The sequence below is a fragment of the Pleurodeles waltl genome, unplaced genomic scaffold (genome assembly GCF_031143425.1).
Source record: "Pleurodeles waltl isolate 20211129_DDA unplaced genomic scaffold, aPleWal1.hap1.20221129 scaffold_162, whole genome shotgun sequence".
Classification (NCBI taxonomy): Eukaryota; Metazoa; Chordata; class Amphibia; order Caudata; family Salamandridae; genus Pleurodeles; species Pleurodeles waltl.
Window position 1 is genome coordinate 488,486 of NW_027149868.1, and position 14,902 is coordinate 503,387.

Consider the following 14,902-nt stretch of genomic DNA (forward strand, 5'->3'; position numbering starts at 1 on the left):
ATTTTTTTCTATAAACACGGGAAATGAGATAGCCCCATTTCAAAAGGTTTTGCAAGGCGAAGAAAGTGGGGTTCTGGCACCAGCTGCATGACATCTCACTTCGTTAGTCATGATGCCAGCATAGCTATCTGTCAAACGGCAAGATTAGCATGGCGAAAAGCTGGAGATGCCGGGGATTGAACCCGGGGCCTCATACATGCTAAGCATGCGCTCTACCACTGAGCTACATCCCCACATCCTGTAGAGGGTGGTCTTGCTCCACACATGGAAAGCTGGAATTCTATTGAACGTACATTCACCACATATGACACTGGAATGGGAAGCGTCAGGTGTGGAATTCCACATGACTTACAGCTGGATTTTCTAGCACCGTTTTTTATGGAATAAGGTTGACTCTAGAATGAATAATTCCCCACACACAACAGCTAGATGCAATCGAAAAAAGCCAGAGTATTCAAGGCAACTGGTTCAGGATACATCAAAGAAGGATATGGTTGAGTGCCGCTTCCACATCTTGTGAGATGACTTAAGGTACCCCTGCTCTTTTTTGCAGGACACACAGCTATGTTACATTAGCATGTAAAGCGTTGAGATCTAGATGCATCTACGGCTAGGGGCGGCATGTTAATTCTGGGTTTTAGTCCATTTCATTCTCAGTTATGTGGGGGAAAAAATGGCACGATCTTTCTTAGAGAGGTGAATGGTATGCCCTGATTTCTTTTGCATGGCTAAATGTATGGGGTGTGGGTTTAATCACTGGGAAAGAGCAGTCTTCTGACCATTATAACTGCAGACGATTTTAATCCAGCGAGGCAACCGTACTGTATTGATATTCCAACATGAGAACAGCATTTTTGCTACCTTCCCTCTTCATGGTGTGTAGACGCATTTGTTAGCGGTTTCGAGCAGCCTTCTTAGCGCAGTAGGCAGCGCGTCAGTCTCATAATCTGAAGGTCCTGAGTTCGATCCTCAGAGAGGGCATTGCAGTGTTTCTTTTGTCAAGAGAAACATCTCAGATTTTCTCCAAATCTGTAAACTATTACTCCACATCACATCTTGCTCAGTTTTAAGGAGTTGGTGTCTTTGTAGATTCCCTCTTTCATTTCCATGGCCACTCTCATTGTAGGTGAGTTTTAGCTGGGTCGGCTGCCGAAACATCTACCTTGGTACAATGAAACTGGAAGTCTTCCAAGTGCCTTCATATATTTAGTCAAGGCTTTGGAATGAATTCTGATCTGCAGGTCCTTGTTTACTTCTCTTCCAACATCCCTCAGAAATGACTATGTGGTCAATTTCATTGGAAAGCAGAAGAAGTCTACCCTTCTGTCCTAGCATTTATTTGGAGCTAGGGAAATGTTTCTCAATCAGAGGGGCACATAATGTTTTAACAAGAGAGAAAGCAGCTATGGAAAACAAAAAAGGGGAAACTCCTCCGAGCCGGATTTGAACCAGCGACCTAAGGATTTCTGTTTCTCCACTACAGTCCTCCGCTCTCCCAACTGAGCTATCGGAGGATTGGGCAGTACAGCTTTCCATGCTGCATTCATCTTTCTTTCAATAATGGTTGCGGCGGGAGTGGGGTGGGAGTACTGCAGTCTAATCTTGAAAATCATGAATATGACCTGCAGCTTGCTCTACAAATTGCCACTTCCTAGAGTGCATTCTCAGCTACATCTTATCACCATAAAGGGGGACTGCTTACCTACCTGAATGTGCTGTGCTGGCGTGAAGGAAAGCAGGGGACCTAGAATTAGACATCCTACAGAAAGGAGTTTTCCTGAAAGGGCATGGGGCCGAGGAATCCACAGCCCTTTGGAAGCATTTCTGGCAAAAGGATGACAGCATGGGAACATGAAGGAAAGGACAGAAAGTTAGGAGAGTCATTACTCCGTACGGAGCATGAAGAACATGCATTTTTAATGCTTCTGTGAAAGGAACTGGAAAAGCAAAACCAGTAGATTAATGGACCATTCAGAAGTGATTAGGATGAAGAAAACATTCTGTTTTTCTTAAACCTTCTGGTAAGAGTCTCTGGTTTAGAGGAAGAATTCAAATAAATGACCAAGACAGCTGTGCCCGTTTTCTATACTAAGAATGCCAAGATAAATCTCCACTTTGGTTTCTTATGGAAGCAAGATTATTTTTTTCTATAAACACGGGAAATGAGATAGCCCCATTTCAAAAGGTTTTGCAAGGCGAAGAAAGTGGGGTTCTGGCACCAGCTGCATGACATCTCACTTCGTTAGTCATGATGCCAGCCTAGCTATCTGTCAAAAGGCAAGATTAGCATGGCGAAAAGCTGGAGATGCCGGGGATTGAACCCGGGGCCTCATACATGCTAAGCATGCGCTCTACCACTGAGCTACATCCCCACATCCTGTAGAGGGTGGTCTTGCTCCACACATGGAAAGCTGGAATTCTATTGAACGTACATTCACCACATATGACACTGGAATGGGAAGCGTCAGGTGTGGAATTCCACATGACTTACAGCTGGATTTTCTAGCACCGTTTTTTATGGAATAAGGTTGACTCTAGAATGAATAATTCCCCACACACAACAGCTAGATGCAATCGAAAAAAGCCAGAGTATTCAAGGCAACTGGTTCAGGATACATCAAAGAAGGATATGGTTGAGTGCCGCTTCCACATCTTGTGAGATGACTTAAGGTACCCCTGCTCTTTTTTGCAGGACACACAGCTATGTTACATTAGCATGTAAAGCGTTGAGATCTAGATGCATCTACGGCTAGGGGCGGCATGTTAATTCTGGGTTTTAGTCCATTTCATTCTCAGTTATGTGGGGGAAAAAATGGCACGATCTTTCTTAGAGAGGTGAATGGTATGCCCTGATTTCTTTTGCATGGCTAAATGTATGGGGTGTGGGTTTAATCACTGGGAAAGAGCAGTCTTCTGACCATTATAACTGCAGACGATTTTAATCCAGCGAGGCAACCGTACTGTATTGATATTCCAACATGAGAACAGCATTTTTGCTACCTTCCCTCTTCATGGTGTGTAGACGCATTTGTTAGCGGTTTCGAGCAGCCTTCTTAGCGCAGTAGGCAGCGCGTCAGTCTCATAATCTGAAGGTCCTGAGTTCGATCCTCAGAGAGGGCATTGCAGTGTTTCTTTTGTCAAGAGAAACATCTCAGATTTTCTCCAAATCTGTAAACTATTACTCCACATCGCATCTTGCTCAGTTTTAAGGAGTTGGTGTCTTTGTAGATTCCCTCTTTCATTTCCATGGCCACTCCCATTGTAGGTGAGTTTTAGCTGGGTCGGCTGCCGAAACATCTACCTTGGTACAATGAAACTGGAAGTCTTCCAAGTGCCTTCATATATTTAGTCAAGGCTTTGGAATGAATTCTGATCTGCAGGTCCTTGTTTACTTCTCTTCCAACATCCCTCAGAAATGACTATGTGGTCAATTTCATTGGAAAGCAGAAGAAGTCTACCCTTCTGTCCTAGCATTTATTTGGAGCTAGGGAAATGTTTCTCAATCAGAGGGGCACATAATGTTTTAACAAGAGAGAAAGCAGCTATGGAAAACAAAAAAGGGGAAACTCCTCCGAGCCGGATTTGAACCAGCGACCTAAGGATTTCTGTTTCTCCACTACAGTCCTCCGCTCTCCCAACTGAGCTATCGGAGGATTGGGCAGTACAGCTTTCCATGCTGCATTCATCTTTCTTTCAATAATGGTTGCGGCGGGAGTGGGGTGGGAGTACTGCAGTCTAATCTTGAAAATCATGAATATGACCTGCAGCTTGCTCTACAAATTGCCACTTCCTAGAGTGCATTCTCAGCTACATCTTATCACCATAAAGGGGGACTGCTTACCTACCTGAATGTGCTGTGCTGGCGTGAAGGAAAGCAGGGGACCTAGAATTAGACATCCTACAGAAAGGAGTTTTCCTGAATGGGCATGGGGCCGAGGAATCCACAGCCCTTTGGAAGCATTTCTGGCAAAAGGATGACAGCATGGGAACATGAAGGAAAGGACAGAAAGTTAGGAGAGTCATTACTCCGTACGGAGCATGAAGAACATGCATTTTTAATGCTTCTGTGAAAGGAACTGGAAAAGCAAAACCAGTAGATTAATGGACCATTCAGAAGTGATTAGGATGAAGAAAACATTCTGTTTTTCTTAAACCTTCTGGTAAGAGTCTCTGGTTTAGAGGAAGAATTCAAATAAATGACCAAGACAGCTGTGCCCGTTTTCTATACTAAGAATGCCAAGATAAATCTCCACTTTGGTTTCTTATGGAAGCAAGATTATTTTTTTCTATAAACACGGGAAATGAGATAGCCCCATTTCAAAAGGTTTTGCAAGGCGAAGAAAGTGGGGTTCTGGCACCAGCTGCATGACATCTCACTTCGTTAGTCATGATGCCAGCATAGCTATCTGTCAAACGGCAAGATTAGCATGGCGAAAAGCTGGAGATGCCGGGGATTGAACCCGGGGCCTCATACATGCTAAGCATGCGCTCTACCACTGAGCTACATCCCCACATCCTGTAGAGGGTGGTCTTGCTCCACACATGGAAAGCTGGAATTCTATTGAACGTACATTCACCACATATGACACTGGAATGGGAAGCGTCAGGTGTGGAATTCCACATGACTTACAGCTGGATTTTCTAGCACCGTTTTTTATGGAATAAGGTTGACTCTAGAATGAATAATTCCCCACACACAACAGCTAGATGCAATCGAAAAAAGCCAGAGTATTCAAGGCAACTGGTTCAGGATACATCAAAGAAGGATATGGTTGAGTGCCGCTTCCACATCTTGTGAGATGACTTAAGGTACCCCTGCTCTTTTTTGCAGGACACACAGCTATGTTACATTAGCATGTAAAGCGTTGAGATCTAGATGCATCTACGGCTAGGGGCGGCATGTTAATTCTGGGTTTTAGTCCATTTCATTCTCAGTTATGTGGGGGAAAAAATGGCACGATCTTTCTTAGAGAGGTGAATGGTATGCCCTGATTTCTTTTGCATGGCTAAATGTATGGGGTGTGGGTTTAATCACTGGGAAAGAGCAGTCTTCTGACCATTATAACTGCAGACGATTTTAATCCAGCGAGGCAACCGTACTGTATTGATATTCCAACATGAGAACAGCATTTTTGCTACCTTCCCTCTTCATGGTGTGTAGACGCATTTGTTAGCGGTTTCGAGCAGCCTTCTTAGCGCAGTAGGCAGCGCGTCAGTCTCATAATCTGAAGGTCCTGAGTTCGATCCTCAGAGAGGGCATTGCAGTGTTTCTTTTGTCAAGAGAAACATCTCAGATTTTCTCCAAATCTGTAAACTATTACTCCACATCACATCTTGCTCAGTTTTAAGGAGTTGGTGTCTTTGTAGATTCCCTCTTTCATTTCCATGGCCACTCTCATTGTAGGTGAGTTTTAGCTGGGTCGGCTGCCGAAACATCTACCTTGGTACAATGAAACTGGAAGTCTTCCAAGTGCCTTCATATATTTAGTCAAGGCTTTGGAATGAATTCTGATCTGCAGGTCCTTGTTTACTTCTCTTCCAACATCCCTCAGAAATGACTATGTGGTCAATTTCATTGGAAAGCAGAAGAAGTCTACCCTTCTGTCCTAGCATTTATTTGGAGCTAGGGAAATGTTTCTCAATCAGAGGGGCACATAATGTTTTAACAAGAGAGAAAGCAGCTATGGAAAACAAAAAAGGGGAAACTCCTCCGAGCCGGATTTGAACCAGCGACCTAAGGATTTCTGTTTCTCCACTACAGTCCTCCGCTCTCCCAACTGAGCTATCGGAGGATTGGGCAGTACAGCTTTCCATGCTGCATTCATCTTTCTTTCAATAATGGTTGCGGCGGGAGTGGGGTGGGAGTACTGCAGTCTAATCTTGAAAATCATGAATATGACCTGCAGCTTGCTCTACAAATTGCCACTTCCTAGAGTGCATTCTCAGCTACATCTTATCACCATAAAGGGGGACTGCTTACCTACCTGAATGTGCTGTGCTGGCGTGAAGGAAAGCAGGGGACCTAGAATTAGACATCCTACAGAAAGGAGTTTTCCTGAAAGGGCATGGGGCCGAGGAATCCACAGCCCTTTGGAAGCATTTCTGGCAAAAGGATGACAGCATGGGAACATGAAGGAAAGGACAGAAAGTTAGGAGAGTCATTACTCCGTACGGAGCATGAAGAACATGCATTTTTAATGCTTCTGTGAAAGGAACTGGAAAAGCAAAACCAGTAGATTAATGGACCATTCAGAAGTGATTAGGATGAAGAAAACATTCTGTTTTTCTTAAACCTTCTGGTAAGAGTCTCTGGTTTAGAGGAAGAATTCAAATAAATGACCAAGACAGCTGTGCCCGTTTTCTATACTAAGAATGCCAAGATAAATCTCCACTTTGGTTTCTTATGGAAGCAAGATTATTTTTTTCTATAAACACGGGAAATGAGATAGCCCCATTTCAAAAGGTTTTGCAAGGCGAAGAAAGTGGGGTTCTGGCACCAGCTGCATGACATCTCACTTCGTTAGTCATGATGCCAGCCTAGCTATCTGTCAAAAGGCAAGATTAGCATGGCGAAAAGCTGGAGATGCCGGGGATTGAACCCGGGGCCTCATACATGCTAAGCATGCGCTCTACCACTGAGCTACATCCCCACATCCTGTAGAGGGTGGTCTTGCTCCACACATGGAAAGCTGGAATTCTATTGAACGTACATTCACCACATATGACACTGGAATGGGAAGCGTCAGGTGTGGAATTCCACATGACTTACAGCTGGATTTTCTAGCACCGTTTTTTATGGAATAAGGTTGACTCTAGAATGAATAATTCCCCACACACAACAGCTAGATGCAATCGAAAAAAGCCAGAGTATTCAAGGCAACTGGTTCAGGATACATCAAAGAAGGATATGGTTGAGTGCCGCTTCCACATCTTGTGAGATGACTTAAGGTACCCCTGCTCTTTTTTGCAGGACACACAGCTATGTTACATTAGCATGTAAAGCGTTGAGATCTAGATGCATCTACGGCTAGGGGCGGCATGTTAATTCTGGGTTTTAGTCCATTTCATTCTCAGTTATGTGGGGGAAAAAATGGCACGATCTTTCTTAGAGAGGTGAATGGTATGCCCTGATTTCTTTTGCATGGCTAAATGTATGGGGTGTGGGTTTAATCACTGGGAAAGAGCAGTCTTCTGACCATTATAACTGCAGACGATTTTAATCCAGCGAGGCAACCGTACTGTATTGATATTCCAACATGAGAACAGCATTTTTGCTACCTTCCCTCTTCATGGTGTGTAGACGCATTTGTTAGCGGTTTCGAGCAGCCTTCTTAGCGCAGTAGGCAGCGCGTCAGTCTCATAATCTGAAGGTCCTGAGTTCGATCCTCAGAGAGGGCATTGCAGTGTTTCTTTTGTCAAGAGAAACATCTCAGATTTTCTCCAAATCTGTAAACTATTACTCCACATCGCATCTTGCTCAGTTTTAAGGAGTTGGTGTCTTTGTAGATTCCCTCTTTCATTTCCATGGCCACTCCCATTGTAGGTGAGTTTTAGCTGGGTCGGCTGCCGAAACATCTACCTTGGTACAATGAAACTGGAAGTCTTCCAAGTGCCTTCATATATTTAGTCAAGGCTTTGGAATGAATTCTGATCTGCAGGTCCTTGTTTACTTCTCTTCCAACATCCCTCAGAAATGACTATGTGGTCAATTTCATTGGAAAGCAGAAGAAGTCTACCCTTCTGTCCTAGCATTTATTTGGAGCTAGGGAAATGTTTCTCAATCAGAGGGGCACATAATGTTTTAACAAGAGAGAAAGCAGCTATGGAAAACAAAAAAGGGGAAACTCCTCCGAGCCGGATTTGAACCAGCGACCTAAGGATTTCTGTTTCTCCACTACAGTCCTCCGCTCTCCCAACTGAGCTATCGGAGGATTGGGCAGTACAGCTTTCCATGCTGCATTCATCTTTCTTTCAATAATGGTTGCGGCGGGAGTGGGGTGGGAGTACTGCAGTCTAATCTTGAAAATCATGAATATGACCTGCAGCTTGCTCTACAAATTGCCACTTCCTAGAGTGCATTCTCAGCTACATCTTATCACCATAAAGGGGGACTGCTTACCTACCTGAATGTGCTGTGCTGGCGTGAAGGAAAGCAGGGGACCTAGAATTAGACATCCTACAGAAAGGAGTTTTCCTGAATGGGCATGGGGCCGAGGAATCCACAGCCCTTTGGAAGCATTTCTGGCAAAAGGATGACAGCATGGGAACATGAAGGAAAGGACAGAAAGTTAGGAGAGTCATTACTCCGTACGGAGCATGAAGAACATGCATTTTTAATGCTTCTGTGAAAGGAACTGGAAAAGCAAAACCAGTAGATTAATGGACCATTCAGAAGTGATTAGGATGAAGAAAACATTCTGTTTTTCTTAAACCTTCTGGTAAGAGTCTCTGGTTTAGAGGAAGAATTCAAATAAATGACCAAGACAGCTGTGCCCGTTTTCTATACTAAGAATGCCAAGATAAATCTCCACTTTGGTTTCTTATGGAAGCAAGATTATTTTTTTCTATAAACACGGGAAATGAGATAGCCCCATTTCAAAAGGTTTTGCAAGGCGAAGAAAGTGGGGTTCTGGCACCAGCTGCATGACATCTCACTTCGTTAGTCATGATGCCAGCATAGCTATCTGTCAAACGGCAAGATTAGCATGGCGAAAAGCTGGAGATGCCGGGGATTGAACCCGGGGCCTCATACATGCTAAGCATGCGCTCTACCACTGAGCTACATCCCCACATCCTGTAGAGGGTGGTCTTGCTCCACACATGGAAAGCTGGAATTCTATTGAACGTACATTCACCACATATGACACTGGAATGGGAAGCGTCAGGTGTGGAATTCCACATGACTTACAGCTGGATTTTCTAGCACCGTTTTTTATGGAATAAGGTTGACTCTAGAATGAATAATTCCCCACACACAACAGCTAGATGCAATCGAAAAAAGCCAGAGTATTCAAGGCAACTGGTTCAGGATACATCAAAGAAGGATATGGTTGAGTGCCGCTTCCACATCTTGTGAGATGACTTAAGGTACCCCTGCTCTTTTTTGCAGGACACACAGCTATGTTACATTAGCATGTAAAGCGTTGAGATCTAGATGCATCTACGGCTAGGGGCGGCATGTTAATTCTGGGTTTTAGTCCATTTCATTCTCAGTTATGTGGGGGAAAAAATGGCACGATCTTTCTTAGAGAGGTGAATGGTATGCCCTGATTTCTTTTGCATGGCTAAATGTATGGGGTGTGGGTTTAATCACTGGGAAAGAGCAGTCTTCTGACCATTATAACTGCAGACGATTTTAATCCAGCGAGGCAACCGTACTGTATTGATATTCCAACATGAGAACAGCATTTTTGCTACCTTCCCTCTTCATGGTGTGTAGACGCATTTGTTAGCGGTTTCGAGCAGCCTTCTTAGCGCAGTAGGCAGCGCGTCAGTCTCATAATCTGAAGGTCCTGAGTTCGATCCTCAGAGAGGGCATTGCAGTGTTTCTTTTGTCAAGAGAAACATCTCAGATTTTCTCCAAATCTGTAAACTATTACTCCACATCGCATCTTGCTCAGTTTTAAGGAGTTGGTGTCTTTGTAGATTCCCTCTTTCATTTCCATGGCCACTCTCATTGTAGGTGAGTTTTAGCTGGGTCGGCTGCCGAAACATCTACCTTGGTACAATGAAACTGGAAGTCTTCCAAGTGCCTTCATATATTTAGTCAAGGCTTTGGAATGAATTCTGATCTGCAGGTCCTTGTTTACTTCTCTTCCAACATCCCTCAGAAATGACTATGTGGTCAATTTCATTGGAAAGCAGAAGAAGTCTACCCTTCTGTCCTAGCATTTATTTGGAGCTAGGGAAATGTTTCTCAATCAGAGGGGCACATAATGTTTTAACAAGAGAGAAAGCAGCTATGGAAAACAAAAAAGGGGAAACTCCTCCGAGCCGGATTTGAACCAGCGACCTAAGGATTTCTGTTTCTCCACTACAGTCCTCCGCTCTCCCAACTGAGCTATCGGAGGATTGGGCAGTACAGCTTTCCATGCTGCATTCATCTTTCTTTCAATAATGGTTGCGGCGGGAGTGGGGTGGGAGTACTGCAGTCTAATCTTGAAAATCATGAATATGACCTGCAGCTTGCTCTACAAATTGCCACTTCCTAGAGTGCATTCTCAGCTACATCTTATCACCATAAAGGGGGACTGCTTACCTACCTGAATGTGCTGTGCTGGCGTGAAGGAAAGCAGGGGACCTAGAATTAGACATCCTACAGAAAGGAGTTTTCCTGAAAGGGCATGGGGCCGAGGAATCCACAGCCCTTTGGAAGCATTTCTGGCAAAAGGATGACAGCATGGGAACATGAAGGAAAGGACAGAAAGTTAGGAGAGTCATTACTCCGTACGGAGCATGAAGAACATGCATTTTTAATGCTTCTGTGAAAGGAACTGGAAAAGCAAAACCAGTAGATTAATGGACCATTCAGAAGTGATTAGGATGAAGAAAACATTCTGTTTTTCTTAAACCTTCTGGTAAGAGTCTCTGGTTTAGAGGAAGAATTCAAATAAATGACCAAGACAGCTGTGCCCGTTTTCTATACTAAGAATGCCAAGATAAATCTCCACTTTGGTTTCTTATGGAAGCAAGATTATTTTTTTCTATAAACACGGGAAATGAGATAGCCCCATTTCAAAAGGTTTTGCAAGGCGAAGAAAGTGGGGTTCTGGCACCAGCTGCATGACATCTCACTTCGTTAGTCATGATGCCAGCATAGCTATCTGTCAAACGGCAAGATTAGCATGGCGAAAAGCTGGAGATGCCGGGGATTGAACCCGGGGCCTCATACATGCTAAGCATGCGCTCTACCACTGAGCTACATCCCCACATCCTGTAGAGGGTGGTCTTGCTCCACACATGGAAAGCTGGAATTCTATTGAACGTACATTCACCACATATGACACTGGAATGGGAAGCGTCAGGTGTGGAATTCCACATGACTTACAGCTGGATTTTCTAGCACCGTTTTTTATGGAATAAGGTTGACTCTAGAATGAATAATTCCCCACACACAACAGCTAGATGCAATCGAAAAAAGCCAGAGTATTCAAGGCAACTGGTTCAGGATACATCAAAGAAGGATATGGTTGAGTGCCGCTTCCACATCTTGTGAGATGACTTAAGGTACCCCTGCTCTTTTTTGCAGGACACACAGCTATGTTACATTAGCATGTAAAGCGTTGAGATCTAGATGCATCTACGGCTAGGGGCGGCATGTTAATTCTGGGTTTTAGTCCATTTCATTCTCAGTTATGTGGGGGAAAAAATGGCACGATCTTTCTTAGAGAGGTGAATGGTATGCCCTGATTTCTTTTGCATGGCTAAATGTATGGGGTGTGGGTTTAATCACTGGGAAAGAGCAGTCTTCTGACCATTATAACTGCAGACGATTTTAATCCAGCGAGGCAACCGTACTGTATTGATATTCCAACATGAGAACAGCATTTTTGCTACCTTCCCTCTTCATGGTGTGTAGACGCATTTGTTAGCGGTTTCGAGCAGCCTTCTTAGCGCAGTAGGCAGCGCGTCAGTCTCATAATCTGAAGGTCCTGAGTTCGATCCTCAGAGAGGGCATTGCAGTGTTTCTTTTGTCAAGAGAAACATCTCAGATTTTCTCCAAATCTGTAAACTATTACTCCACATCACATCTTGCTCAGTTTTAAGGAGTTGGTGTCTTTGTAGATTCCCTCTTTCATTTCCATGGCCACTCTCATTGTAGGTGAGTTTTAGCTGGGTCGGCTGCCGAAACATCTACCTTGGTACAATGAAACTGGAAGTCTTCCAAGTGCCTTCATATATTTAGTCAAGGCTTTGGAATGAATTCTGATCTGCAGGTCCTTGTTTACTTCTCTTCCAACATCCCTCAGAAATGACTATGTGGTCAATTTCATTGGAAAGCAGAAGAAGTCTACCCTTCTGTCCTAGCATTTATTTGGAGCTAGGGAAATGTTTCTCAATCAGAGGGGCACATAATGTTTTAACAAGAGAGAAAGCAGCTATGGAAAACAAAAAAGGGGAAACTCCTCCGAGCCGGATTTGAACCAGCGACCTAAGGATTTCTGTTTCTCCACTACAGTCCTCCGCTCTCCCAACTGAGCTATCGGAGGATTGGGCAGTACAGCTTTCCATGCTGCATTCATCTTTCTTTCAATAATGGTTGCGGCGGGAGTGGGGTGGGAGTACTGCAGTCTAATCTTGAAAATCATGAATATGACCTGCAGCTTGCTCTACAAATTGCCACTTCCTAGAGTGCATTCTCAGCTACATCTTATCACCATAAAGGGGGACTGCTTACCTACCTGAATGTGCTGTGCTGGCGTGAAGGAAAGCAGGGGACCTAGAATTAGACATCCTACAGAAAGGAGTTTTCCTGAAAGGGCATGGGGCCGAGGAATCCACAGCCCTTTGGAAGCATTTCTGGCAAAAGGATGACAGCATGGGAACATGAAGGAAAGGACAGAAAGTTAGGAGAGTCATTACTCCGTACGGAGCATGAAGAACATGCATTTTTAATGCTTCTGTGAAAGGAACTGGAAAAGCAAAACCAGTAGATTAATGGACCATTCAGAAGTGATTAGGATGAAGAAAACATTCTGTTTTTCTTAAACCTTCTGGTAAGAGTCTCTGGTTTAGAGGAAGAATTCAAATAAATGACCAAGACAGCTGTGCCCGTTTTCTATACTAAGAATGCCAAGATAAATCTCCACTTTGGTTTCTTATGGAAGCAAGATTATTTTTTTCTATAAACACGGGAAATGAGATAGCCCCATTTCAAAAGGTTTTGCAAGGCGAAGAAAGTGGGGTTCTGGCACCAGCTGCATGACATCTCACTTCGTTAGTCATGATGCCAGCATAGCTATCTGTCAAACGGCAAGATTAGCATGGCGAAAAGCTGGAGATGCCGGGGATTGAACCCGGGGCCTCATACATGCTAAGCATGCGCTCTACCACTGAGCTACATCCCCACATCCTGTAGAGGGTGGTCTTGCTCCACACATGGAAAGCTGGAATTCTATTGAACGTACATTCACCACATATGACACTGGAATGGGAAGCGTCAGGTGTGGAATTCCACATGACTTACAGCTGGATTTTCTAGCACCGTTTTTTATGGAATAAGGTTGACTCTAGAATGAATAATTCCCCACACACAACAGCTAGATGCAATCGAAAAAAGCCAGAGTATTCAAGGCAACTGGTTCAGGATACATCAAAGAAGGATATGGTTGAGTGCCGCTTCCACATCTTGTGAGATGACTTAAGGTACCCCTGCTCTTTTTTGCAGGACACACAGCTATGTTACATTAGCATGTAAAGCGTTGAGATCTAGATGCATCTACGGCTAGGGGCGGCATGTTAATTCTGGGTTTTAGTCCATTTCATTCTCAGTTATGTGGGGGAAAAAATGGCACGATCTTTCTTAGAGAGGTGAATGGTATGCCCTGATTTCTTTTGCATGGCTAAATGTATGGGGTGTGGGTTTAATCACTGGGAAAGAGCAGTCTTCTGACCATTATAACTGCAGACGATTTTAATCCAGCGAGGCAACCGTACTGTATTGATATTCCAACATGAGAACAGCATTTTTGCTACCTTCCCTCTTCATGGTGTGTAGACGCATTTGTTAGCGGTTTCGAGCAGCCTTCTTAGCGCAGTAGGCAGCGCGTCAGTCTCATAATCTGAAGGTCCTGAGTTCGATCCTCAGAGAGGGCATTGCAGTGTTTCTTTTGTCAAGAGAAACATCTCAGATTTTCTCCAAATCTGTAAACTATTACTCCACATCACATCTTGCTCAGTTTTAAGGAGTTGGTGTCTTTGTAGATTCCCTCTTTCATTTCCATGGCCACTCTCATTGTAGGTGAGTTTTAGCTGGGTCGGCTGCCGAAACATCTACCTTGGTACAATGAAACTGGAAGTCTTCCAAGTGCCTTCATATATTTAGTCAAGGCTTTGGAATGAATTCTGATCTGCAGGTCCTTGTTTACTTCTCTTCCAACATCCCTCAGAAATGACTATGTGGTCAATTTCATTGGAAAGCAGAAGAAGTCTACCCTTCTGTCCTAGCATTTATTTGGAGCTAGGGAAATGTTTCTCAATCAGAGGGGCACATAATGTTTTAACAAGAGAGAAAGCAGCTATGGAAAACAAAAAAGGGGAAACTCCTCCGAGCCGGATTTGAACCAGCGACCTAAGGATTTCTGTTTCTCCACTACAGTCCTCCGCTCTCCCAACTGAGCTATCGGAGGATTGGGCAGTACAGCTTTCCATGCTGCATTCATCTTTCTTTCAATAATGGTTGCGGCGGGAGTGGGGTGGGAGTACTGCAGTCTAATCTTGAAAATCATGAATATGACCTGCAGCTTGCTCTACAAATTGCCACTTCCTAGAGTGCATTCTCAGCTACATCTTATCACCATAAAGGGGGACTGCTTACCTACCTGAATGTGCTGTGCTGGCGTGAAGGAAAGCAGGGGACCTAGAATTAGACATCCTACAGAAAGGAGTTTTCCTGAAAGGGCATGGGGCCGAGGAATCCACAGCCCTTTGGAAGCATTTCTGGCAAAAGGATGACAGCATGGGAACATGAAGGAAAGGACAGAAAGTTAGGAGAGTCATTACTCCGTACGGAGCATGAAGAACATGCATTTTTAATGCTTCTGTGAAAGGAACTGGAAAAGCAAAACCAGTAGATTAATGGACCATTCAGAAGTGATTAGGATGAAGAAAACATTCTGTTTTTCTTAAACCTTCTGGTAAGAGTCTCTGGTTTAGAGGAAGAATTCAAATAAATGACCAAGAC

The 14,902-nt window shown here is 44.0% G+C and overlaps 14 non-coding genes across 14 annotated transcripts; 7 read left to right on the forward strand and 7 right to left on the reverse strand.

Moving 5' to 3' along the window:
* Window positions 1–161: 161 nt before the first annotated feature.
* TRNAA-AGC (transfer RNA alanine (anticodon AGC)) lies at window positions 162–233 on the reverse strand. Its single transcript has one exon. It is a non-coding gene; the product is annotated as a tRNA-Ala (tRNA).
* Window positions 234–908: 675 nt separating this feature from the next.
* On the forward strand, window positions 909–981 carry TRNAM-CAU (transfer RNA methionine (anticodon CAU)). The gene has a single exon. It is a non-coding gene; the product is annotated as a tRNA-Met (tRNA).
* A 1,319-nt stretch (window positions 982–2,300) lies between these two features.
* TRNAA-AGC (transfer RNA alanine (anticodon AGC)) lies at window positions 2,301–2,372 on the reverse strand. The gene has a single exon. It is a non-coding gene; the product is annotated as a tRNA-Ala (tRNA).
* Window positions 2,373–3,047: 675 nt separating this feature from the next.
* TRNAM-CAU (transfer RNA methionine (anticodon CAU)) lies at window positions 3,048–3,120 on the forward strand. Its single transcript has one exon. It is a non-coding gene; the product is annotated as a tRNA-Met (tRNA).
* A 1,319-nt stretch (window positions 3,121–4,439) lies between these two features.
* On the reverse strand, window positions 4,440–4,511 carry TRNAA-AGC (transfer RNA alanine (anticodon AGC)). The gene has a single exon. It is a non-coding gene; the product is annotated as a tRNA-Ala (tRNA).
* Window positions 4,512–5,186: 675 nt separating this feature from the next.
* TRNAM-CAU (transfer RNA methionine (anticodon CAU)) lies at window positions 5,187–5,259 on the forward strand. Its single transcript has one exon. It is a non-coding gene; the product is annotated as a tRNA-Met (tRNA).
* A 1,319-nt stretch (window positions 5,260–6,578) lies between these two features.
* Window positions 6,579–6,650, reverse strand: TRNAA-AGC (transfer RNA alanine (anticodon AGC)). Its single transcript has one exon. It is a non-coding gene; the product is annotated as a tRNA-Ala (tRNA).
* A 675-nt stretch (window positions 6,651–7,325) lies between these two features.
* On the forward strand, window positions 7,326–7,398 carry TRNAM-CAU (transfer RNA methionine (anticodon CAU)). The gene has a single exon. It is a non-coding gene; the product is annotated as a tRNA-Met (tRNA).
* Window positions 7,399–8,717: 1,319 nt separating this feature from the next.
* On the reverse strand, window positions 8,718–8,789 carry TRNAA-AGC (transfer RNA alanine (anticodon AGC)). The gene has a single exon. It is a non-coding gene; the product is annotated as a tRNA-Ala (tRNA).
* A 675-nt stretch (window positions 8,790–9,464) lies between these two features.
* On the forward strand, window positions 9,465–9,537 carry TRNAM-CAU (transfer RNA methionine (anticodon CAU)). Its single transcript has one exon. It is a non-coding gene; the product is annotated as a tRNA-Met (tRNA).
* Window positions 9,538–10,856: 1,319 nt separating this feature from the next.
* On the reverse strand, window positions 10,857–10,928 carry TRNAA-AGC (transfer RNA alanine (anticodon AGC)). Its single transcript has one exon. It is a non-coding gene; the product is annotated as a tRNA-Ala (tRNA).
* A 675-nt stretch (window positions 10,929–11,603) lies between these two features.
* TRNAM-CAU (transfer RNA methionine (anticodon CAU)) lies at window positions 11,604–11,676 on the forward strand. Its single transcript has one exon. It is a non-coding gene; the product is annotated as a tRNA-Met (tRNA).
* Window positions 11,677–12,995: 1,319 nt separating this feature from the next.
* On the reverse strand, window positions 12,996–13,067 carry TRNAA-AGC (transfer RNA alanine (anticodon AGC)). Its single transcript has one exon. It is a non-coding gene; the product is annotated as a tRNA-Ala (tRNA).
* Window positions 13,068–13,742: 675 nt separating this feature from the next.
* Window positions 13,743–13,815, forward strand: TRNAM-CAU (transfer RNA methionine (anticodon CAU)). The gene has a single exon. It is a non-coding gene; the product is annotated as a tRNA-Met (tRNA).
* The last annotated feature ends 1,087 nt before the right edge of the window (window positions 13,816–14,902 follow it).